The sequence below is a fragment of the Vicugna pacos genome, chromosome 23, assembly GCF_048564905.1.
Source record: "Vicugna pacos chromosome 23, VicPac4, whole genome shotgun sequence".
In the NCBI taxonomy this organism is placed as follows: Eukaryota; Metazoa; Chordata; class Mammalia; order Artiodactyla; family Camelidae; genus Vicugna; species Vicugna pacos.
Window position 1 is genome coordinate 14417580 of NC_133009.1, and position 25540 is coordinate 14443119.

Consider the following 25540-nt stretch of genomic DNA (forward strand, 5'->3'; position numbering starts at 1 on the left):
AGTAAGCATGGACATTCACGAGCCTTAAACAATGAAAAGCAGAAAGTAAGAACTTAAGGAAATAATTAGCAACTTTTATCTGACAACCGCTGACAACTGTCATCAAAAGATATTGAAGCAAGCTAGAGATGAAAGGAAGATAATGATCTTCCTTGGAAGTACATAAGGAAAGCAAAGGTCGTATAAACTCCACTCAGGGTCATAGCAAGGAGACTTCATTTACACTTAAGAGCGTAGTTTTCTGTCTTTGCTCGGTGACATTATATTCTACTAATGCAAAAAATGCTGAAATTAATTATGAAAACTGATGACTATAAATAAATCAGGAGCCATAGGGAGAGATTGGTTTAAAAAATAAATAATTCCTTCGTAAAGAATTGTATTTTTGTAAAGCAAATACAAATAGATATTTTAAGTTACGTTCTGGTTGCCTAAATTATGCCGAAAGAATGCTTAAGATCTAAGTGGTTGTAACCATTAAATGGATGATGGTGACTACTCGGACAAATTGGTAGGATTCAAGATCAGAAGTTTCCGTGCCTTGTTTCTCAGCAGAGTTCTCAGCGGAGGGAGGTAAAGCTCAGAGAGGAGGATGTGGTGTGATTAACCAAAGCAGGCTTCAGACAGCCTCATAAAGCGGGGACCCGGAGGCCGAGTCCTGGCACCGTGGGAGGAGCAGAGCAACTTCTGCAAATGACCGACGCAGCCGCAGAGAACCAGTGACCGAGGGTCAGGCCAGAAAATGGCCACCTCCTTGGACACCAGCTTGGAGAGCTGACAACTGAGGTCCTGATACCTCCACCCTCCACTCCCACCAATGTCCACATGAGGCCCCTGGCACTTAGGGAAACCAAGGAAATGGAAAGAGAATTCCAAATTGATGAAGACTGAGTTTCCTTCACATGGCAGGATGATGGCTTAGAAAATAATCTGATTAATAGAAGAATAAATAAAATTACCCATCCCTTACACCTGAGCATGTGGACTGAGATTTTCACCCTCCTCACTACTTTTAGTGTCACACACCTTGTCCACCTGCACTTCACGCCCCAGCTGCACTAAAAAGACTTTCGCTCCCTCCAGTCCTCTCTCACTCACGCCTCAGTTCCTCTGTGCAAAGTGCTTCCTCTGCTGAGAATGCTTTCCGCACAATCCATGGACAAAGCCCCCAGGTTTTCTCCCCAGTGCCTTCTCTGACTTCCATTGGAAAAACTCATCACTCCTCCTCCATCCTCCCCTCACACGACTCCCTTGATCACCTAGCAAACCGTAAATTAAGTTCACCTGAATGGCTGGGAAGGGGAACACGAATGTACATATATATACATATACATAGGTTTGTAGATATGGCCACCAAAACTGTCACCTCATGTGGTAGCTAGATGTCTGTCTGTCTCCTCCACTAAACTGTAAGCCCTTTGAAGGCTGGGTCATGTCACACGCAACTGCACAGTCCAGCATCCTGCACACAAGAAGTGTTCAATAGTTTGCTATATGAATAAATGAAATTAATTAATTGATATAATAAATAGTTATCATATGCGAGCCACGGTGCTACTTTTTCAAAATAATAGGAATTTTTTTCCAGAGTGTTGCCTTTGGGAAATATTTCTGATATCCTTGGAAGTCTATAAGATCACCCTCCACATTGGCATCAGGCCTTGTAATCACATCCACCAGTGAAAACTCCATCTACTTTAACCAGAATAGATGGACTAGCTAGATAATCAAACTCCCAGAAAATCACTTCCATCTCATCTCTTTAGGGCAACAAAAGTGATTTCTCTACTTGCATGTAACGCTCCTGCCTTCCATCAATCAGTAGAATATGAATGGAGTAATTGACTCTAACCGTGGCATCTGAGGATGGTAATTGCCTAATTTGCACTCAGTAGCAAATGAATGAACAAAAAAAATTTACCACGAGAAATAGCCATACGGTGGCCACGTACCCTCAAAATTCAGTTGGATTGCTAAAACATGTGTAGCGTCTTTTTTATATTTTGATTTCAAGGAATTAGTCAAAGTGATAAATATGACCACCATGCATACAAAAGCAAACTACACCCTAAATAAAGTAAATAGAATGAAAACAAAACATTAAACCAGCTTCAGACGGAAGATGTCTGTTTATCTGAGATATCAAGAGTGGGCAGATAGTGTGTGCACAAGAGCTGAAGGCTTCATTCTTTTTAACCGGCTACTATAAACCGGCTTGATTGGATCACACAACTTTTAAACCAAGGTATCGCTGAGATAGTCCCATAACTGTGGGTTCCTTATAATGGAGACACAATCATAACTCCAAGCCCCAATTGCCAGTAGTAACTTCTTTCATCCCCAGCTGGCCCCAAACTGTACCCTGTTCTTCAGGATGAAGATCTCGCCTCCCTCATTCACCCTGGTTATCCCCCTGGCCTGGGAAGTGTCAGTTCTAATGAGCAGGAGGAGAAGGTCTGGGATTCTTCAATGAGTATGGAAGGAGGGGCGCCTGTTAAATGCCATTCACAGCTCTAAATAGCCATTCAGATTAGTGGCCGTGGTTCCTGAAGGACGAGTCCCACACTGATGTGTGTGCAGACTGCTTTCAAAGGCAGTGATCCATGCAACTCAAGTGGTAATGGGATCCGACCCTTAGTGTCAAAACCGGCACCTGTTAGGCTCAGAACAATGGGTCATTCTGAAGTCAGCCACTGCAACTTGCTCCTTTCCAGACCTGTGAAAAGAATATCTCATTTATCTTGGAACTTGGCCACCACCATGCAAAATACTTTGGTGTTACTTGCAAAATAATATATAAGCTGTGATAACAATGCTATTACAGATGTAACACCACAGACCTGCTAGCCTCACATTCTGAGAATAAAGCACATTAATCATGTCTTCCTTCCATTTCAGTGGACTGTAAATTAAACCCACATTAATGACTTGGAAGAGGAGCATGAATGTATGCATGTACACACGGCGGGGGGAGGAGGAGGAGAGTGTTAATTAAATATATGTGAAGAGCATATTGACTTGTCATTTGAAGGGCTGAGTCTCAGGCTCACTTCTCTCAGTAGCTGTGCAATGTGTGTAGGTCACATCATTGTGCATCTCCAGAGAATGAAGAGAGCTTGACCTCACTGTGTTGCCAGAGCTCAGGAAATGTATCTTCCCTCTGCTTTGCTTTCAGATTCATCATCTATTAAAGCTTTGAATTAAATCATTTCAAAGGTTTCTTCTAATTCTAAAATTCTATTTAGTTCTTCACTTTAAATTTTCCTATGATTCAATATAGTCAGGGCACATACTTCTTACCACTCAGCAGAATTTTACCAATATAGTACACCATTAATGAAAATGTGTATCAAGCAGTCACCTAAATCCATATTTTCTTTTTTTCTCTATTTTAAAATTTTTATTTTATTTATTTATTTGGAGGCTCGTGGGTAATTAGATTTTTTTTTTTAATGGAACTACTGGGGATTGAACCCAGGACCTTATGCATGCCAAGCATACACTCTACCACTGAACTATACCCTTCCCCCACTTTTTTCTTTTTCTTTTTCTTTTTCTTTTATTGAAGTATAGTTGATTTACAATATTGAGTTAGTTTCTGGTGTACAGTAAAGTGCTGAATCCGCATTTTCTAATTTTTCCAAAATGAGCGTTGACAATTTGTGTCGTTATTAATTGGCTTAAGAAGCCATCAGCTTCAACCTCCATGCCCTGAAGTAAATAAACAGAACAATCTTGCAACTCTAGTTTGAAGGAGTGGAGAGTCCATAACTTCACTTCATAGTTGGTATTACTTTGTAGTCACACTTCAGCACGGACTGGCTGATCCTTCACAATCCTGTTTCCCTTTTCCTCCTGGTCACAAGCTGGACTACATTTCCCAGCCTCCTTTGCACTTGGGCACAGTCATGTGACTTACTTTTGGCCAACAGAACTTGGGTGAGTGTACTGTGTGCCTCCTCTAGTTCTGGCCCATAAAATCCTCCCACACATAATCCTCCCTCTATCTGCCTGTTTAATGAAAAGGATTATAAGGACTTCAAGAAGATGCAACCACAAGATGGAAGGGTCCTGTGTCCCCACGTCAGAGCTTTGAGGAGAGCTACCCAAGGAAGCTGCCTGACAAGCAGCAGCCCCGTTGGACTGTAGTTGAGGAAAAAAAAAAAAAAAAGAGCTTGTTAAACCTCTTAAATTTGGGAGTTATTATTCAGAGGTCATAGAATAGAGAGGCTCACAGAGCAAGCTAACATGCTTCAATGATGTGGTTTACTCAATTAATTTAAAACACTCAGGGAGGAGCAAGGAGAAAAGAGAGTGGGTAAAGACTGGGACCATACTAACTAAATCCTGGGGTACACGACGCTCCTGTATCCTGTCTCTCTGTCTCTCTGCTTCAGCAAACTTCCCTGTTGTCATGTGGTTATGAGGACCAGAGCTGGGGTTCAGGCAACACAGCCCCAGGGATCTCCCTGAACCCTCTCCTGAGCCCACAGACTGCCCTAAGGACCCTCTTTGCTCCCTGCTCTTCTGGAACCACATGATTCACCAGAGCCAGCCATAGAAACATCTAGGCCCGAGGCCTGCCAACTCAAACATTGGAAGATGAAAGGAACAATGGAAGTATGAGGCCCCTAAGTCACCAAACACCCCTGTCCCTTCTCCCAGTCCGGAGGAAAGGGTCCAGAGGGTGTGCCGTGCAGCCCTGCTGCCGACAGCTAATGTCCCACCGAGTAACGAAGGTAGCCCCTTCCCGTCATGAAATGTGAGCCACTATTTTCTTCCCTGTTAGTCAGCATCGTGAAGCCCTCTGGAAACCCTTCTGTCATCTGCAAGTCCTTTCCTCAAGACAAATCAAAGTACAATAAGTGGTGATCTGCATATTGAGAGGACAAGGGCAACTGCCCCAAATTCCCCTTTAAGTTATTCTAAGTTAACCTCATCTATATGCCTTTATTAAGATGAAGATGGGGAGCTAATATGAAATTATTCACCCTGCTGTAAGAGTTTGCTAGGGGGTCTAAACTTCTACCATGGGGGTGGCCTTCTTTAAGAAAAACTCTATTTTTAAAAGATCTTATTTTAACAAATTTAACAAAAATATGCAACCCTGTGAACACACTGTTAGGCCCCTTCTCAGGACCTTGAAAGCTGCCTGTAAAAGAGAGATGCCCTGAAGCTTAAGCTTAATTCATTCGTGGTAACTCCACCTCTGACTGAGGGGATTCTTGAGCTGCAAATTTATTCTACTAGTATTTGGGTTCTGTTCGTTCCTGCAAAGGAAGCCTGAAGAGAAAGTTCCAGAGAGAGAGAGTTGGAAATTTAAAAATTGAACTTCCACGCTTCCAAGCAATTAAAATCACAGCTGAAATGAGATGCTTCAGTAATATTCAGTTTCCAGCTATTCTTTATTCCTCAGAAATAACCAAATAACCAAATGATATTTAAAATGCCTTAAGCAAAAATGTTGTAGCGGGTGGAAGGTTGACCCCTCATCTCCAACTACTAGGAAACAGACTGTGTTCTGCTTCATGACATTGAGGTATGACACACACGTCTATTACGCTACAGAAATTCACCTGAGAAGAAAATGCGGGGGCTGCAAAGGTATCCACTTCCTCAGCATAACTTCTTTCCAAGCGTGCCTTCCCCGGCCCTGGGGCTACTCACGGGAGTGGGGGTGTGGGAAGGAGGCCTGGTACAAGTGGACCAGGTCATTTTCCTGATGCTTTTGTCCCTGGCTTTAATTTTCTGGGAATCCCACAGAGTCATCACAATCAGAGTATGCTGAGATCATGTGTGGACCAAGAGCAGACTTAGTCCCCTCCGTGCAGGGCTCTCCCATTTCCTTGACTGGCCGTGATGGGGCTGGCAGGGAACCCGGGAGACAGACATCAGAAAGAAAAACATGGGTGCCTGGATCCTTTGGACCATCACAATTCTTCACATTTAAAAGCAAATGTGATGAAGGAACCGACTGTTTCCAGAACCATCAGACGGTGAGTGGGACATCCAGTCAAGAGATGGCTTTGCCTTCCCGTTGGCAAACTTCACTGTGTGTGGAAATGTTAGGCAGTTAGACAGAAATGAGCACTGGGCAAGGGGGAGGAAGGGAAAAGGAATAACCCAGAAAATAACAGTACATCTGCACCCAGGATAAGGGATTCCAGAAACTTTTACTTTCTCTAAATGAGAGCCAGCAAAAGAAGCCGGCTAAAATCAAAACACTGCAGCTGCGCAAAAGAGAAGGACCTGGTATAACGTGACCGAATGAACCTACCCAAAAGGCGTGCCAGAGCACAGGGCACCTGAGCTGTCAATCAATCAATCACAAAACCAGGATATAAAAACAGGAAAAACAAAGAAACAGCACCATTTTTCCTCTCTTGGATTGGCCCGCTCCCAGTTCTCAAGAGAGCACTATCTTTCTTTTTTTTTTTTTTAACCTCACTAATAAAAATCTTGCAAATATCACGCCTGTCGTCTCTCGTCAAAAATTCTTTTTTTGGGGGTGACTAAGAACCGAGGTAATTCTAATTTCCTTTTCCTAGTAACAGAAATATCTGGAGAACTGACTGAACTCAGTTTTGAACCATATGTGAGCTATCACCTAGACATGGCCTCCACCACCATCCTTCACTTCCATCTCCAGTTGTTTGCCTGGACTTTTGCAAGGGACCAGGTACCAGAGCCCTGCAGGGGCCCAGGCCTTGCTTGCTGTGCAGATGGTGAGGATGGGGACGCGCCCAGCAGAGGCTCTGTCAGAGGTGCACCTGGCACCGGGGCTGCACCACACGACTGTCCCCTTTCTTCCAAAGGGCAGTCTAAAGCGGACGGCGTCTCTGTCTCCTGGTGGAGCATCAGCCATTCATGGGAGGGATCTACTGTCTGGACAACTCAGCACCTCAAAGGCCGGAGAGTTCCTGCAGCTGAGCCAGCCGCGTGCGCGTGAACTCCAGGTGACTGCGGTGACAAGCACACTTGCTCAGCTCCTCGCCAGCTGCCCGGCCCTGACGGAGGCAAGCGAGCCCCCGCTTTAGAGCCAGAGGAACACAGTCACCCCCTTATCCACTGTTAAACAGCCTCTTCCCTTGCAAATCTCTGCTAATAAGCATAGCTTATCTTTATTTACCAGGTAGCTTCTTTCTCTCCTGTGATACCACGAGGCCCGATGAAGGGAAACAGAGAGAAAAGCATTTCCTACAAAATGACAAGGACACAGCACTTTTCTATCTAAAAATACACAGCTGTCCTTCTTAGTGGATGCTGACTTGTTACAGAGAGCAGGGGACAGCTGTGGGGAAAGTCTTGCGAGAACTCCGTGCGGCCTATAATTGATGGAAGTCCCCATTTAACTGCTCCTGGTCCTGCTCATCCTTGCCCACGATGAGCTAAACACCATAAGGCAAAGGGAACTTTAAAGCCAACTGGTCTAGCCCCTGCCTCTGAGCAGGGTTACACGTCATCATTCAAAATTCTTAGATTAAAGGAACTTAATAAAGACTCGTGGGTTTTTTTCCTTTTCTTCCTCATGAAAAGCCCTTATCCTGAAATCAGACATGAAGGATTCCTTTTACTGAAGCCCACTTCATGACGTTTATGCCACTTTAATGCTAAGAATGCTACTTCCCTAATTAGGTGATTTCTATGCAGTATAATGGCAGCAGTGTCATATTTTATTTTATGGATTTTTAGAAGACCCGGGAATATATAAATAACAGCTATGCATGAAACACATATTAAAGAACACACAACTTCAATCAATCAATCAATAAAAGAACACAAGGAAACAAACTTACAGTTACTAGGTGGGGAATGGGAGGGCGGGATAAATTAGGAGTCTGGAATTTGCAGATGCTAACTATATACAAAATAGACAAACAAGGTCTTACTATTTATCACAGGGAACTATATTCAATATTTTATAATAACCTATAATGATAAAGAATATATATATATGTGTGTAACTGAATCACCATGCTGTACACCAGAAACTAACACATTATAAATCAACTATACTTCAATTTAAAAAAATATTTTTTAAAGAATACAGCAAATTGGGACCCCTAATCTCTAAGTCTGCCCATTTGCATTATTATAAAGGCTGAACAAGGTAAGTTTCAGTCCTGTAAAACCAGTAGACCTAGTGAAGACTCAAACCTCTGTCCCAATTTCATGGGGAGCACTAGGGAAGCATGTTCCCAAAGCGGGTGTCACTAGGGGAAAGTAAGTACCTTCCTGGAGGTCAAAGTATTACAAATTTCCCAAGCAAAATTTTATTCCCATTCTGGGAAAACAGGTATTCTGCCTAGATCAGTCATGAAAGGTTTCAAAAATCAGAAATGGTCCAGGATGGACTAAACTGTGAGGTGTTTATGGGCAGGAAACGTATCTTATTCATTTTTATAAATTCCTGACACTAGTAGGGACTGGTGGTGGTGGTGATGATGATGGTGATGACCGCAACTAGACATTGCTCAGCTCTTACAATGTAAGGGACTTCGCTATATCCTTTAGATGCATTAATTAATTTATTCTTCACAGCAACCTGAGAGGCAGGTACTATTAACAACCTTATTTTATAACTGAGAGAACTCAGAAACAAACTCAGAGTGTTTGTTAAGTAACTGCCCAAAGTCACATTTCTAGTAAGTGACAGAAACGGGATTGAAAACCAGATCTTTCTGGCTCCAGAACCTGTGAAATGAATGACTCAAGATAGCCTGGTGCATGGTAGGTGTTTAATAAATGCACCTTGAAGAAAACTGAGCAAATGTAATGGAATTTTCTAGAATGCTTCTCTCCCTGCTTCAGACTCCTTTCTGACTTGGAAAGGCATTACTACAGATCACATTATTGTGATTATGACGATAGTCTTAGCACTTCAAGCTAGGCTACAATTTTCCTGAGGTCAAGGCAACATATTCTTCATAATAACAACAGATACTATTCTAAGCTCCATGCTTTACAGACACTTTTTAATCCTTATAATAATTCTGAAAGGCATATATTATTATCCTCATCTTTTTTCAGATAAGCAGACAAATGCAGGGAGATGAACGAAGAAGGTTCCAAAGCTGGTAGTGGGAGATTCAAACACCTTCTATCTGCTTCCAAAGCCAGTGCCATTTCCACTCTGACCCGTGGCCACCTTTTTGACCTTTGTGTCCTTAAGGTGGTGTGGAAGACAATACTTGTAGCAAGAAGGAATTATATAGTCACCATCAGATATATGTCAAATAAGAAACACTTTTATTTTTCACCCTTGCTCTCCAGAGAGTAGATGTCTTACATTATTCCAAGTCTTGAAATTCATTATGATCTAGAACATTTGAGTATTGTCACCTTCATTCATAGCTCTGTCTCCTTATTCGCCTTGTCAGAATCATGGAACTCTTGCTGATGAGGAGAAGAGAGGATCAGGGATGCCATGCCCTTGGTCTGGTTTGGTCTGATTCTCTAATCTCATTTGCTTGGATGGGCTACAGAAAATTGACAATAGGGGTCAGGGGATCAGAAGTCAGAGTGTTTATGTGGGAGGGCTAGACACAGGAGGAAATCCTTCACTCTCTCTGTCCCGTCTACTCCACATCCCAGGGCTGGCACCCCCTCACTGCTAACATTTACAGCATCTGTTGGCTGGACCGACTGTGTCCCCTGTACCTTCCATGGCTTTGATGCCCTTGGGGGAGCCAGGCCAATTTCTGCAACAGCCCCAGCTCCCAGAGGGACAGTAGTGGCTTCCCAGGTCCTAAGACTGTCATGTGGGTTAGGGTGTTCTACCAGAATCCAAGACATCTGGCTGTTCCAGCCCCACCTCCCTAGAAGCTGAGGTTGGATATCTGATGTTCTTAGAACTTAGGCTGTAAGGATGTACCGTTTCTATTCTCAGCTGATACTGCCAGATACTGTGTGCTTCACATTTGAGAACTCATGTCATCTGAGCCAAAATCCTGTATGGCCAGGTCTGGTATTATCCTCGCACTATAAATGAGGAAACTGAGACACCAGGAAGTTGAGTTTCTTTCCCACGGTCACACAGACAATAAATCATAGAGCCAAGATTTAAATTCAGGTGGTCAGAATTCAAATACTGCCTCCCAGACAAAGAGACAAAAATAATAATGTGATTGCGCAGATAATTCAGTCCCTCAGAACTGTGATTTGGGGAGAAATACATTTTGTATCCTGGTGAATGCCATCACAAGCTATCTGGGAAATTACTTTTCAGACTGGGGAGGTGCAGGAATAAAACACCTGCCCCGTAGACATAATAATCTCAAGGAACTCCCAAGTAATTTGCGGAGTAATTTGCACTGTGGCCGGTAGATGGCAGAAAGTGACAAGAAAAGGCTTGGAAACCTCAGCGGGATACCCAGCTAGCACCACAAATTGTATTTTGCCTACAATATGGTTTGTTTAAAGTAACAAATTCTTCCCCAAAGCGAGCTAGGTCCCAGGTAGAAACTGTAATTGATTGAAATTCTGCGGTCACCGAGTCCCAGTACCGTGAGGAAGGACCGCCCAGCCGAGTCTGCAAGGCGTTTCCTCTGCAGAGCTGTCGTCCAGCTCGGCCGGTGCTGACCATGCCATCCCCCACCCCCCAACATCCCCCCTCCCCCGCCTCGTCCCCAACCTCTCGTTCTACTGCAGGAAAAATCTTGGGGCTGTGCAAGTGATAACGTCTGGAAAGTACTTGGCAACATAGAAAGAGCTCTACTCCTGTTAAGACAAAACCCAGCAGTGTGTTCCTTGGACAGGGTGGGTTAAGCACCTACTGTGTGCTAGACTCTGGGTTCAACCAAAAGCCTGTGGGCGTTGTTTATCTCATCCTGGTTCCCTAGCAGCTGGCTGTTGGGAAATGAGCTAGAAAGTGAGTTGTGTGGATTCATTTCCTGAGTAGCTCTGCCCCTCAGATAGGAGAAAACAAGAATGTCCTTTAAAAGAATTGGCGAAAAACCTAAGAGAATCTGATTGTCATCTTAGATTATAAAAGAGTTCTCTAAATTTTTTTTTAACTCAGAAGCTACAAAGGAAAGTATATCATTGGACTTGATTATATAAAAATTGTAATCATCTGAACTGCAAAAAGCATTTTAAAAATCAAAAGGAAAAGTAAAAAACTGCCAAATATATGACAAAGGATTAATATTCTTAAATACAAATATGCTAAAAACCCATAAATTAATAAAATTTGCATATTGGTAACCCTTCTAAAATCAGTACGATAGGCAAATGCATGCGATTTGCAGGGTTTTGTTTTTTTTTTTAAGAGAAAACGGCCAATAAAACATTGGAAATTGGCTCAGTTTCATTTATAACTAATACATGCACATTGAAATAGCTTACTTTTTACTCCCGGGAATGGGAGTATAACCCTCTTTTGAGGTATTGATAAGTGTAAATTGGCAAAACTTTTTCAAGGACAATTTGACAACATTTAAAAACATGGCCATGACTCAGAAATCGGTTTTCTCTGCTTCCCTTACTCCCTGGATGCGCTCACCCAGTCCCATGTCTTTAAACATGTCCTGTAGGCGGATGACACCCAAAGGAGGCGCCCAAAGGCGGTATCTGGCCCTGACCACTCCCCTGTGCCCCAGGCTCCCTTCTGAAGCCCTCCCCGGGCTGTGTGGTCGACACAGGAGACCTCAGTCCACACTGGGACCCTTCTTCCCCAAACTTGCCCCTCCTGCCCCTCCTCCCTCCCACCCCTTCTCAGTAAATGGCCCCACCACTTAGCATTTTAGCAAAGTCCCCAAGCCTAGGAGTCCCCTCTGATACTCCTTTCTCTTAACCGTGTCAGAAACATTTCCATCTTGGGGCCTTTGTGCTTGCCGTTCTGGAATGTTCTCTCCCTCACTGTGCTGTGGGAGCTCAGGTGTTCGGCCCAATGTCCAGGTATCCCCTTAGAGAAGCCTTTCCTGACCAGCCGCTCTGAAATAGGAAACTTATCGCTCTCCACCTCCTCGCTCTGCTTTGTGGTTCTCAGCACACATCACTATCTGACATCATGACTGTATTGGCCTGTTTATTGTCTTTCTATCCACTAGCACATACGTACTATTAAAACAGGATCCTTATCTGCCTTCAACACTGTGTTCCTAGTATCTAGAACATTTCCTGCACATAGAACATTTCTTGCACATAGCAAGCTCTCAAAAATAGCTGTGGAATAGGTGAATCTAGTAATTTACCCTACAGATGTTCATGGCAGATTTTATAATATATATAAATAATATACAATAATATCTAAAATAGTCAATTAAATGCACCTTAATAGGAACTGATTAACGAATGAATTATGATAATTTTTTAAAACATCAATTTCCTCATATAGACTACAGAGTGGATAAAAGTACTTGGCTCATGTGGTTTTTGTGAGAATAAAACAAAATGACACCCAGCAGCTGGTACTTAGACACACTCTGTAAAGGCTAGCTGCTGGTGGCCAGTCACTGCTTAGCAGACATTTACAAAAAATGAGTGAAACCAAATGTCCTGACCTGGAAGATGTCCACAACATATTGTTTAAAAAAAAAAAACACTGAGATTGTAAAGCAATATGAATACAAATATGACGCTAAAACAAAGCCCAGAAAATATCTGGGAAAACATCCCAAACTGATGATGATTGTGGCAACCTCCTATGGTGAGTATAGTTCCCAGAGAAAGGGAACTCCTCTTTGTCCTCAGAAGAATGCCCTCCTTTAGCCCTCCTACAGCTGCAGGGCTCCCAGGGTTAGCCAGGACTCGGGGAAGCCTGGTTATTCACAGAGCATGTGTTTTTTTCCTTCTACAATTAAGTGTATAAAGTGATGGGAACTCAATGACAGTTTTTAAGTTTGGAAACTTAACCAGTGTCACAAGTGCTTTCTTGAACAACGCAATGGCATGAGAGTTGCCCCAGGACAGCAGTATTGCAGAAGGGTAACGAGGATGAAATAACACACTTCACAATGTCAGCAGCTTTATTGCACCGCTCATGTGACAGGAATGGCAACTAGAAGGGCTCTAAGGAGAAAAGTCCACATTTTTTGGTGCCAAGTAACCCGTTACCAAAGGAGAGGATACTCCACAAGCAAAATTAAAACTCACATTGCTACAGTCCTGTACGAGAGTCAAGGTTCCATGGACCCTTCTGGAGCATCACCTACCTGAAGAAGTCCACACACCCCGAGCAGCAGCCAAAGGAGGAGACAAAATGAGGGGAGGGGGAGGAGGCGTGAGGGAAATAGCTCAGCAGCAGAGTGTGTGCTTAGCATGCACGAAGCCCTGGGTTCAATCCTCAGTACCTCCATTAAATTTTTTTTTAAATGGTGGGGGAGAGTGGAGCATATTGGGATATAATTTCAACATAACCTCCCCAAGCAGCTTCCCTGTTCCAAGCTTGGAGGACTCTCCCTGAAAGAATTCAGTCCGTACAGAAATCCTACACATTTGCAACTGTCTGCTTACATGGGTTTGTTGCGTTGGCCCTCCATCCATTCATTTCACAAAATTTCCTCTGAATCACTGCCATTCCCCTTTTTGAGTCCTCTCATGGGGAACAATCCAGCACCTGCTCAGAGGGGATGATTCCCAAAGCCATCTGTAGATGTTGGGAATAAAATAAGTGAGCTTGGAAAAAATTTATATAGCTTCCTTGAACCACAGAAAACATTCTAGACCTTTGCTCTGTGTTTCCTCCACATTACCTTGTGCTCAAGGAAGGCACTGAACAGAGGACACAGCAACAGCTAGACTGGCCAGGTCACTAATATTTGTGGAAGGGAACAGGGAAAAATCAAATTAATTGAGACCCACAATCCTGGGAATGGCTTCTAGGACAGGAAGAAGCTGGTTCTCAGTTGTCCATTTTCGATGACCCTTCAGGACCAACCTAATCCCATCAACTGTTGCTCCTTATGGGGTGTCCTTTCTACCTTTGGTTTAAACTAAACCAGATCTCACCAAAAGTTGGTTTTGTTTTAAATCTTCTCTTTCCTTTTTAGGATCTGAGTCTAAGTAATGAGCTAAGTCCATATAAACTCCATGTAGGAAGTTGCCCCCAAAGACACTGGGTAAAACTCAACAATAAGAAAATTAAAACGCCGATTAAAAGTCATACACCCATTTGGTGTATACCTTCACCAAAGAAGATGTACAGATGGTAAATAAGCATACGAAAAAATATTCCACATCACATGTAGTCAGGGAAATGCAAATCAAAACGAGATACCACTGCACACCTATTAGAATGGCTAAGATCCAAAACACTGACAACACCAACTGCTGGTAAAGATGTGGAGCAACCATTCCTTGCTGGTGGGAACGCAAATTAGTACAGCCACTTCGAGGGTCAGTTTGACAAGTTTCTTGCAAAACCAGACATACCCTTACCATATGATCAAGCAATCACACTGTGTGGTATTTACCCAATGGAGTTGAAAACTTATATTCACACAAAACCCTGCACATGAATGTTTATAGAAGCTTTATTCATAACTGTCAAAACTTGGAAGCAACCAAGATGTCCTTTAGTAAGTAAAGAGATAAACTGTGATACATTCAGACAATGGAATATTATTCAGCACTAAAAAGAAAAGAGCTATCAAGCCACAAATAGACATGAAGGAAACTTAAACGTGTATCTCTAAGTAGAAGAAGTCAATCTAAAAAAGCTACATACTGCATGCTTCCAACTATATGACATTCTGGAAAAGGCAAAAACTGTGGTGCAATATTGTGATTTACCAGAAAAATATATATTTCGTTGTTCAGATGACCAAAATATATTTCTCATATATATTTGATCTTTGTCCATGGTTCCTGTCTCATAGCTCCCCAAACTCTTAGAAAAGTATGCCCAGCTCCCCAGATTCTTTAGAAACACTTCAGTTCCTTCCAGATGTCCTGCTTATTACTAATTCTAAAATTAAATGCAGAGTTTTGGGGGTGAGGATGATATTTCTGTTCATTTTTTTAAAGAAGATATTTGAATATTCCTCTCCTCTATAACCACATATGTTTCAAACTTAAATCTTGAGTTAAAAGATAAGCTACCCACCATGAGCATTTCAAAGGACTTCCAGGATTTCCATTTAAATTCAGCAATTCCTGCACTTAACCTTTCTTTATTCCTTTGGATTTTCCCGACAGGTTTGCACATCTTTTCCGGCCCTACCCTAGCTCCAGTCTCTCCCGGACATCAGTATGTGCCTTAGCAGGCAGTTCTTTCTAAGGGCAGGTCAGACAGGAAAAAGCTTCCATCAACTCAGCAGGAAACTGGTGGACTCATGTTCTGCCTCCTTCCTTGAACTTCACTTTCCTCCACCCTCACCCTACCCCACCCCTGGATGGAAAATCCAGCATAGTTGGAGACAGAGAAGGACGAGTGAGCTGTGGAGGGGTACTTCAGGGGAAAGCTATGGGGGGTCGGGGGCACTCATATGAACAGGCAGTCAGTCTACAGTCGGGCTTGACTGAACCCTCGGATGGAGTAAGGAGCCAGAGCCAGTCACTCAATGCTGTGATCCTCTCGTGCCTTTGCTGAGGAATGTGGGAAGCAGCAGCATAAATGTACATCCTAAGACTTAAACTTTGCAAGGAGCTTATTTCAGTCAGATTCATTTTACTAACAATTGCTAAGTATCATTTTAGCAAATGCCCAGTGCTATTACTAAAGTGCTGGCTGTGTAAAGATGGAAAGTTGTTTTTTTTGGGGGGGGGGCCTAGGAAACAAAGAAACCCCAGACTACTGTTCTGAGAGACATTCTCTCCCAGAGGAAATCATCATAGAGACAATTTAGAAAGTTTAGGAAAGTGGAAGAAAACAACCAACACAAGGCACATCCTAGTAACATTTCATGATACTGGGGAACAAGAGAAGATCCTTAAAGTGTCCAGAGATGGGGAAGAAAAGAGCATGTACTTATTAAAAAGGATGAGGCATCATTGTGGGACAGCCATGTAATGTTTCAAAGTCCTGAGGGACAAATATTTCCAACGTAGAGTTCTTTACCCAGTTTGAAACTATCAAACAGAGAGGAGGGTAGATAAGAGACTTATTTAGATATTCAAGATCGCAGCATTTTCCTTCCATGCCCCCTTTCTCAGGAAGCTTCTAGATCAAGGAAAAGGAGGACAATGGATCCATGAGGACGGGCATCTATCTAACTCAGGAGGGACACAAAAGGAATCCCCAAAATGCTGGTGAAAGAAAACTCCAGGATGACAGCTCTGCCCCAGCTCAGAGTGGAGCAGGTCAGAAGGCCCGCAGAGAGCTGTGCCCTAGAAGAAGTGGACAGAATTCCTGGTGTGTTGGAAGGAAAACAGTCATACAAGAAAAGAAATATAATTATGATGCACTACATGGCTCATGCATGAATACCATTCCTGTACTCGAAATAATGTAACTACTGGGTGTGGCTCTAACCCAAAGTGTGACTTAACCACACTGGGAAAGTGAGTGGGAATACCGTCCACAGAATTCTCACCATAGGCGGCATTCCATGGTAAGAATTCACTGGACAATGCCTAACCGGAAAATTAAGAAGTAAATGAAAATGAGAAAGGAAAAGCCAAACTAGTTGGAAGTGTTTGATGCCAGAGAATGGTAAATAGAGAGAAGTGGGGAAGGCATTGGTGTTTTTTGTCATAAGCTTTGTAGAACCATTTGACTTTTACATTGTGTGTGTATATCTTTGGTTAAAACGTATATATATACGTTAGGACCTATTCTCATCTAGAGAAATTTCCATCTTCAATGGCCTGGAACCACCGCTGTGATTTTAGAAAGACTATATGGAGTAGCACTTAGAGCACGAGCTTTGAGTCTGACGTACCTGGACCCAAATCCTGGAGCAGAGAAATGACATCAGCTAAGACGCAGCTAAGCATGGACCCAACCTCATTCCAACACTGGCATTCCACACACATCCACCGCTCTCTATGGTCCAGACACTTCCTCATCGGGGAGGCAAGTGAAAGGAGAAAGGGATGATGGCCTGGCCTGAGCAGACAATGTGGCCCTTCACCTCTTCAGCTCTCTCGGTCTCCCAGGTTGATGAGGAGTAAATGAAGTCTGGAGAAAATTCGGCTCTCGGGTTCCCCTCTCGGTAGGAGACCCGCACACGCACGCACCTGCTCCTGCCGCCCCACCCCTGCTCTCCCTCCTCCTTACCCCTCAGTTCACCTGCCTCCTCCCCCTCCTCCTCCTCCTAAGTTGGGGCAGGAGGCCCAGCTCCGGGGAGGTGCTGAAGCTGTGTGCCTTTCAGCCCTTTAAGTCTGCCATTTTATCCTCTGTTCCTACGACCAGGGTCTTGGGCTGCTGCTCTCAGTGTGTTGTCAGGTACCCCTCTGATGCCTGAATTAATACTAATGGGAAGCCCTCTCGCCTGTTTGCTCACTTTCCTTTCTGCTCAGTTTCCCCCCGTTGAATACCCCTCAGTCTGTGCTGTGCACTCATCTGTCAGCCCTTTCTTGGATCCATTTTAAAAGGAGCCTGAATATCTTACACATGGTTTGTCACTCTAAGGCCTGTAATTCAGAAGCAGGGTAGGAAAGGAAATTGTACTGAAATCTGCCTGATTAGCCATCTGGACGCCACCCGCTTGGAACCGCAGACCATTGGCTCAGCCTTTTGTTGTGGGTTGAATGAGTCTGCCTCCAAACTTGCTAGTGTTTCTTATTAAATGGCTCATCTAGGGGTCAATCCTTGTCATTTGAGGAGCTCACCAAAGGCTCTTCTGACCCCAAATACTTTCTTTCGTGGACTGATAATGCTCAAAATTTCACCTCTGTAGAAGTCATTCTGTTTTGTTTTGTTTTGTTTTGTTTTGTTTTGTTTTGTTTTGTTTTCTCAGATTTGAACCAAAGGAGTGAGCACAAGCAGCTTTGGGAGGGTTTGCATATGAAAGCAATGATTAGCGTCTGGATTGGAGGACTCTTCACGGTGAGAGCAAGATGGAGAAAGGAGTTGTAAAGTCCTAATGCAAGGATGGGCGGATGGGTGAATGGGTGGACAGGTAGGTGGGGGACCACAGGCTACTTCTCAACTTTGCCTGGAAGCAGCTGTGATTTTAAGGCAAAAAAATGTTAGGCACTCCCACTCACCAAGGTCATTTCTCATGGTTTCTTTCCCTTCCTAAGAAGCCAGTACACAACAAATACTTATTAAAGTCTTAAAGTTCTAGCCAGAGTCCAAAGAGAAAGTACAGAGTGCAACAGGAAGGTAAAAGTGAGGGTAAATCAGTCACCAATCTTCAATACCTTCTGGGTTCAGAGATACGAGCCACCACTGAACACAAAGATACAGAGCCTGCCTTTAAATTTACACTAGAGTAGCAGGAGACACAGACACGGGATGGGAGGGAAAGGCAAATGATATATATGTACACACATACACTCTCTTATAGTGATACGTATTATATATACACTTCTCCCCATTTGTCTCTTCATATCTTAGACTGCAAGTTTACACACATACATGCACGTAGTGTTCAACACATACAAACAAGTCAACATAATAACCTCTCCATCATCACTATCAGACAAAGTCTGAATCCCATGGACTGGAGGAATGGCCCTTCACCCACTGTCTCCTCTTAGACTCCTTTAGCAGCCTCAACTCAGCAAAACTGTCTCCTGTCCTTTGTTTTGTTATTGATTCTCCTCCATCTCTTCTATTTTCTCCTTCTACTCCTTAATCACATGTTAACCATCCAGGATCTGTTCTCCAAGTCTCTTATCTTTTCCCTGAAGAGTGTCTTCTCTTCGCGTTTTTGTTTGTTTGTTTTGGTTGGTTGGCTTTTTTTTCTTGCTTTAAGATTTTTTTCTTCCACCCGGTCTTCCTAATTATTCATTTGAATCTCAACAGTGTCCGTCCTCTCCTTCCAGTTGTGTACTGAACACTTTAGTTTGCAAATAACAATTTTTAGTTGGAAATTCTTTTTTGAGCAATCCTTGAATTCCCTTAGGTGGTCTTATTTTCTTGATTTAAAGTCAGTCAATATCTTTCAGGCTGCTCCACTTTGCTCCCATTGTTTTATTTCATCTTCACCTATTTGATGGAGGGCTGCCCTTGTCTGTGTTATTTTTCTTTGTCTGCTCTGTGAGACCTCTCCCAGCTGTTGGAATTCCCTTGGAGACTAAGGTCTTAATTGCTCTGAGCTGCCTGCCAGTCCTGCAGCTGTTTGAATCTGTTCTGATAATTAGGTTTAGAGTTGGGAATGATGGGGAAGTGGGAGGAAGTCAAGTTGCCATCCACCCTAAATCCCCTAGCTAGCTCTGAGAACTGAGTATTTAGACTGCACTCCACTGTATTTTCAAGAATCCTAAACTTAGAGTCAATGACCTGGATTTGAATGCAGTGTTTTCTTCACCATCGGAGTGATCTTGAGCATGTCCTTTAAAACACAATGTTCCCCTTCTTCGTGCATAAATTCAAGATTAGCCATATTGCCTTACTTGCCTCGAAGGGTTTGTTATGAGATCAGGTAAAACAGTAACTCTCAATTTTAAACACTGTTATTTCTTTGTAATTGCTATTATTCCCAATCCTAGCTCTTTGGCTCTCTTTGACTAAAGTAATAGGGATGGAAAAGGAAAGCACTTGAAAAAAATTATGAAATACCTACAGCTCCTGGAACTCTACAGAGAATTGCCTACAAACAGAAAGATCATTACATGTTTTTCAGAAAACTACTAATTTATCTGTTTAGCACAAGCTGCAGACAAGGAGAAGGCAGAAGAAAGGCAACTGCAGAAACACACCAACACTCTCCCTCCCTCCCTCCCTCCCTATTAAGCAGGGAGCAGGAGACATAAGAGGAAATGCAGGAGAGGGGAGGACAGAGATTAAGTACAGTGGTTTGGGGGTCAGAGAGATGGTCTTGCTCACCAGGTACCATTTATGGACGTAGGGCAAGCTGTTTTATCTCTCAGAACCTATATTCTCATCTGTTAAAAAAAAAAAGGCAAATAATATGCTAGCATTGCCATGAGGGTTTTGTGAAGATAAAGCCAAATTCCTGACATCATCAATTCTCCATAAATGGGATTAAATGGCATATGTATTTCCTTTTTCAGACTACTCACACAACATGTGTTTGACTTTACAGATTGACATTTCTCCCTTTTTCTGGCTTAAACCCTTAACTCATTACTTGCTGTTTAAGGTCGGGGGTGGGGAATCCCTTTCTTGAGTTATAAAATGACAACTCTTCTGTGAGGGGCTTGGATGATGAGTTTTTCCTCCGTCAAGAAGGAAAATAAAGTGAAATTAACATTCCCATTAGCTGAGCACAGGCCGCAGAGAGACTGGCAACTGTCACTACGTCATCACGGGGCCACACTGACAAGCAGGGACACGGAGTGCCTGGTGCACCACTGTATGTCTAATTATAGAGTCTTTAATTCCCTGGCCTATTTTGGCAGGGACGGCCCCCAGCACAGATTTGTGCAGACAAATAAAGCCTCTGCATCTTAACACTCGGCTTGACAGCCAGCAGGGCTTACTGAACACCTGCTTAGTGCTAAGTACTGAGCATTAGGGGGAATCAAAAGAAATTAAAGAGTGGTCCCTGCTCTTGAAGAGTTTACGGTCTGCACAGTCAAGTTGCTTCCATACTCTTGCCTTAAAAAAAAATTATGTATATTCTTCCATACAATTTGGATTTCTCAGACCATTTTAGTAAAAGCCTTATACTTTGAGTCATTCAACCCTCTTCATTTCATAGTTTGCAGAGTTTGTGTGGCTTGTTTTATGCAAAAATTATACTGTTTCAGGGAATAGAATAAGTTAATGATGGTTTCCAAGTACAGATCTAATGGAGTTCTTAATGACCATTTTCCCTTCCTTTGACTGCTTCAGGCATCCTGAATGGGGCATGTGACCCAGTTTTTAATCACATCTTTGTTTTCCTTTGCACCAACACACAGATACAGAAGACTGACCTAAAGGGGAAAAGGGAAGCCTCAGACGAAGTGGACAGTGTGTAAGTTGGCAGCCAGCCCCAATGGTGGGGCGGTGGGGGATGTACGGAGCCCTGGGGTCGCAGTCAGCAGCAGCCTGGCATCCCCATCCTTCTGCCCTTGTGCAGGAGCCTCCTGGAATCGCTCCATCTTAGACCCTCTGAAGAATTGTCCCTGAAAGAGCCGGTAGAGAGCAAGCTCCTGGAAGTGGGGTCTCTCTTAGGAACTTCTCTGGCTGAGACATTAGAAGAAGATAGTGTCAATTTTCTTGCCAAAACTCATCCAAAGCCTTCAATAAGTTTTATTTCATTTAATCCAAATGTCCATACCAACGCTAACTCCCAGTCCTCAGAACTCTCCTCACCGCCTCTCCCTCGGGCTATAATTAAGCACTCCGAGCGATGAGTGGAGCCTGCAGGAGGGCAGACACCAAAGGTTCCCATCCCCGTGTACACAGCGATTGGTTCTGTGACTAATTGCTTTAGTCTTGTTACTGAACCACTTCCAGGCAATGTTTCCTTGTCTGTAAAGTCAGACTCTCGATACTTCCTTGAGCGTCCCTGCCTGAAAAGAGGAGACATTCAGGGAATGACAGCTTTTCTTATCTGTTCACCTCTGGGACTGGTTTTTACAGGTGACCATCCCTGTGGTGACCTCCTTTGAGAGAGATGTAGGTTCCATTCTTGGCTCCTTAGTAGAAGCCTGCCGAGAAACTCCAGGAAACCTCTGGAGACAAGGGCTGCCGAGTGCTACCTTCTGCTCAGAATGACAGCCCTGGAGGGGACTTAGCGATCACCTGGGCTTCTCCAGTTGTGGAATCTCGAGTAAGTGCTGTAGACTGAGTGTGTGCACCCCCCCACCCCCCGCAAATTCATACGTGGAAACTTAACCTCCAACATGATGGTTTTTGGAGGGGTCTTTGGGAGGTGCTTAGGTCATGAGGGCTCTGCCTTGTCATGTCACATCCCATGTCATGAGGGGATTACTGGACTCATAAAAGAGCCCCGTCCCCCCTGCCCCAGAGCTCCCCCACCCCTTCTTCCTTGCAAGGAGACAGTGAGAAGAAGGCTGTCAGTGAACCAGGAGCGAGCCCTCACCACACATTGGATCTGCTGGTGCCTTGATCTCATACCTCCACCTTCCAGAACTGTGAAAATGAAATATTTGTTGTTTAAACCACTCAGTCTATGGTACTTTTGTTATAGCAGCCCAAACAGATTCATTAGCTTTCAAGTGGAGATAACACTAGTGAGACCACAATCAGGAGGTGATCCCAGGGGTTTAAAGGTGTTCATGTGCACAGTGTCTAGAACAGCGCCGGGAGCAGGGCACTCTCTAGGCAAGCATTTGCTCCGAGGGCCATGACTCCAGGCTCACAAAGGGAGCTGGTGGTGGATCTGGTGGTGGATCTGGTGGTGGATCTGGTGTTGGAGCTACAGCAGACACAGATCTCCTGATCCCTTGCCCAATGTGCTTCCCCAGATCCTGGGACTTGACTTTCCTAAACTGTGCCTTCCTAGGTCTTTCTTTTGGCTTAGATCTATATTTACTGTTTCATGCAGCAGGATAAATCTCCAGGTGTAAATTTCCCATTGTTCACAAACCTAGGGTGAAATATTAGCCTAGATTAATCTGAATGATGATTTAATCCAATTATATGCAATCTTTTTCAAGACATAGTTTTGAAAATATTTAGATAGTAACAAGAATTTAAGCCATACAGTGTGGAAGGGAAAAACTGATGTTGCTCATGTTTGATGCAGGCAGCCAGAAAGGAATGACAACATCTAAAAACTATAATCCAATCAGTGCCCCGAAGCCTTAAGAGATGGGTTAATCACCATTCACATTAAACTCCCCAAGTCTCATGGAAGAGATGATCAGGTTCAGCCCAACCTCTCACACCCCAGGTGATGGGCAGCACTACTTTTGCCTTGGCCTTGGTTTAAAGGTACAAGCCAATTTAAAAACAAACAGAGGGTCTGAATAGACATTTTTTCAAAGAAGATATACATATGGCCAGCAGGTGCATGAAAAGAGGCTCATCATCCCTAACCATCAGGAGAATGCAAATCAAAACCACAAGAGATACCACTTCACACCTGTTAGAATGGCTATTATCAAAAAGATAAGAGAAATGCTGATGAGGATGTGAAGGAAAGGGAATTCTCATGCCACGATAGTTGAAATGTAAAGTGGTATAGCCACTATGGAAAACAGTGTGGTCGTTCCTTAAAAAATTAAAAATAGAACTACTATATGACCCAACAATTCCATTTCTGATCATTTATCCAAAGAAAACAAAAATACTAACTTGAAAAGCTATATGCACCCTCATGTTCACTGCAGCATTATTTATAACAGCCAAGGTATGGAAACAACCTAAGTGTTCATCAGTGAATAAATAGATAAAGAAAATATGGTGTGTGAAATACATATATATATATATATATACATATATAGTGGAATATTATTCAGCCACAAAAAGATGAAATTTTGCCATTTGTGACAACCTAGGTAGACCTGAGGGCATTATACTAAGTAAAACAAGTCAGATAGAGAAAGACAAATACTATATGATCTCATGTATATGCGAAATCTAAAAAAACAAACAAACAAAAATGAAAAAACAAGCTTATAGATACAGAGAACAAATTGGTGATTACCAGAGGCAGGTGTTGGTAGGTAGGTGAAATGGGTGAAGGAAGTCAAAAGATACAAAAGTGCAGTTATAAAATAAATAAGTCCTGGGGATGTAATGTACAGCATGGTGACTATAGTTCAGTAATACTGTACTGTATGTTTGAAAGTTGCCAAGAGAGTAGATCTAAAAAGTTTTCATTACAAGAAAAAAAAGAAAATTCTGTGACTATATATGGTGATGGATGCTAACCAGACTTCCTGTAGCAAACATTTTGCAACATGTACAAATACTGAAACATTACGTTGTACACCTGAAACTAAAATCATGTTCTATGTCAATTTTACCTCAATAAAAAAAGACAAAAAGAAATTGTAACCATGTGATGCAGTGAATGTTATCTAAACTTATAGTGATCTTTATTTTGCAACATATATATAATCAAATCATTATATTGTACACCTTAAAGTTGTACAATGTTATATATCAAATACACCTTAATAAAACTGGAAAGGGAAAAGTTCCCTATTATGGACTAAATTGTGTACCACTTACCTGCTCAATTCATATGTTGAAGCCCTAACCCCCAATGTGACTGTGTTTGGAAGTAGATCCTTTAATGAGGTGATTAAAGTTAAGTGAGGTCCTAAGTGTGGGGCCCTAATCCAATAGGATTGCTGTCCTTATAAGAGGAAGAGACACCAGGAGCACATGTACACAGAGGAAAGCACATGAGGACACAGCAAGAAGGTGACCGTCTGCAAGGACAGAGGTCTCAGGAGAGAGTAAGCCACCACTTTGATCTTGGACTTCCCGCCTCCAGGACTGTGAGTAAATAAATACTGTTGTTTTAGCTCCCCATCTATGGTACTTGGTTAAGGCACCTCTAGCTGACTAATGCTAACCCCAGCTGTGCCCTGAACTCTTTCCCTTCCCTGATGTTGAGAGTAAAAACACTAACACACATCCACGTAGCATAAAGTGAGAAGCCATGAAAATATTCACTATTTCCAGTGACACAAAGAGTGTTTAAAGTCATTTACATTAGCAAAAAGAAGGGGAAAAGTACTGCATGGTCTTGCAATTTTTGCGTAAAGAAGGAAGAAGTACGACTGAGTTATCATCTATTTTTAAAATTCGTTTAAGTGGCAAACGAGAAAGTTCACTTGAACATTCAGGGGTGAACAATAAACTGTTTTTTTGGACTATATTTCCTGTTATATTTCCAGTTAGGATGTAAAATCTTGGGAATAACATTTTGGTTTTCCCAAGTGTTCATTTCATTCAAAGCAAATTAGTCAGAGAATCGCAATCTGTATAAATCCATCATCATCGGGGCCCTTGATCTCCGAACACTACTCTGCTGAATCCTGAGATAAATCTTCATGCCAGAAATCCTATTATTTAGAAGTACAACAAAAATAACAATCGGAGATGACATCAGGGCGGTGAGAACATCACACTCTTCTTCTTTGCGTATCAGAAGAAGCTAACATCCGCTCATCACTGGCCGAAGCGACACACAGGAGCCTGGGAAATATCTGGTTGGCTCCAACATAAATAATCTTCTGTCCTCTGGGAAAAAACTTTCTTTTTCTCACTCCGTGGCTTCAGAAAGGCCACTGACAGGGGCACACATCTTCTGGCGATGGCGTGGAAATACCGTTCAGTGAGTTGAGGACAGATAAGGATGTGTGTTTACACTCGTGAAGTGGATACTGCTTGGAGTATACTGAACACTTTTGTCAACATGTCCCTTCTCCATCCTTAGCCTCTGGCTTATTAAAAGGCTTTATGGAGAGTATTGGTTGGGGGTGAGGGAAGTGTGCAGTTAGGTAGAAGAAATTGGCCAGGGTTCAATACAGATAAAACTGAAGAGATGAGACAAGGCGAGAGGAAACATCTGGAGCACCTGGCAGGGGTGGTTTTAGGCTCCTCGCCTGAAGT

At 42.9% G+C, this 25540-nt stretch overlaps 1 long non-coding RNA gene across 1 annotated transcript; it reads left to right on the forward strand.

Moving 5' to 3' along the window:
* Positions 1 to 16522: 16522 nt before the first annotated feature.
* Positions 16523 to 21770, forward strand: LOC140688611 (uncharacterized). The gene is made up of 4 exons (XR_012063310.1): positions 16523 to 16594; positions 17844 to 17932; positions 20920 to 20975; positions 21587 to 21770. It is a non-coding gene; the product is annotated as an uncharacterized lncRNA (long non-coding RNA).
* Positions 21771 to 25540: the final 3770 nt, after the last annotated feature.